This window comes from Mus pahari, chromosome 14 (assembly GCF_900095145.1).
Source record: "Mus pahari chromosome 14, PAHARI_EIJ_v1.1, whole genome shotgun sequence".
Lineage (NCBI taxonomy): Eukaryota > Metazoa > Chordata > Mammalia > Rodentia > Muridae > Mus > Mus pahari.
In genome coordinates, this window is record NC_034603.1 from 25,994,509 (window position 1) to 25,995,677 (window position 1,169).

Genomic DNA, 1,169 nt, shown 5'->3' on the forward strand with positions numbered 1-1,169 from the left:
GTGTACTTACATATAATAAATAAAATAAAAAGAAAAAAAAAGAAAATTATTCTGTGTTTTGTTTTGTTTTCCTTCCAGAATGTGCTGAGAGCCTGTGGCTGAACACTTGTCTGTCTTTCCTTCCCGCTAGTAGCTTGCTTGGTAGAGGCAGAAGCACACCCTCCTTGCATTTATTTTACTAAATTGACTTGATCTCTCTGCCTTAGCCAGAGACATCTGTCTGTCTGGAGTTACAAGCAAAACTGACAGCAACTCACAAGCCTCAGCATCTTGTCTTGGCCGTCGTAAGCACCAAAGGCCTCTAAGGCAGAGGCCGCCCTGCAAACCACTTCACTGCTAGCTTGGGTGGGTGACCTTCTAGGACAACTGGGCACACTGATGGTCTGAAACCTGAAGCCACTTATGTTGTCCCAGCTCACAGCCCAAAGCCCTTCCAGAGACTTAAGAGTGTGGCAGTTCGTCCCTGTCCCAGGACCCGTTGCCTCCCAGCCATCTCTTCCAGTTTCACTTCCCCTTTGGGAACCACTCTCTGCCCAAGGGCGTTAGAAGTGGACCCAGTTCATTAGAACTGTGTCAGTTCGGAGAGAAGTAACATGATGGAGGAGACAGAAGGTGCAGACACTGGCAGGTGGTGCTGGCTCCTTGAGGAACAGGGAGGGGACTGTCCAGGTACACTTCACCTGGGGAGGAGGGGAGAGGACAGGCTGATGGCCAAGGGGGACTTAGATATATCCTGGCCTCCTCAAATAGCCCCCTCCCAACAGTCCCCTGCTCACCTCTGCAGAGGGGCTGTTCCCAAGCGTCCCTTTCTCCAAGTCACAGGTCCAGCCCAAGGTATTTCTGCATTCGTGGCTACTGCGTAGCTGTAGGTCTGCAGGCTAACCTTGCTGTCACCTGGCTCAGCTCCGTTGGGTCTGGAGGCTGGCCCTGGTGATCCCCTTACTGGGCTGCCGACTGGCTCTGACCAGGCACGTGATGAGAAAAAGTTTAGGTCTGTGTGGGCTGGAAACTGAATGCCTTTCTTTTGGAAGGACATGTCCTTAATGAGAGAGGACAGCTCAAAAGCCGAGAAACAGGGCATGGGCCAGATTCTGCTCCTCTCGAACTTTCTTTTTCCCCTTGTCTCCTCTGGTTTTAGAAAATGTTAACAAGCAGGAAACCTGGATGAA

General features: G+C 51.0%; 1 protein-coding gene across 1 annotated transcript in view; it reads right to left on the reverse strand.

Moving 5' to 3' along the window:
- The window catches only part of Faxdc2 (fatty acid hydroxylase domain containing 2), a 27,109-nt gene extending 26,211 nt beyond the window's left edge, over positions 1-898 (reverse strand). Inside the window, exon 1 of the mRNA XM_021211725.2 lies at positions 777-898. The gene's annotated coding sequence lies outside the window, so the exon portion shown is untranslated. The remainder of the gene's footprint in view (positions 1-776) is intronic.
- Positions 899-1,169: the final 271 nt, after the last annotated feature.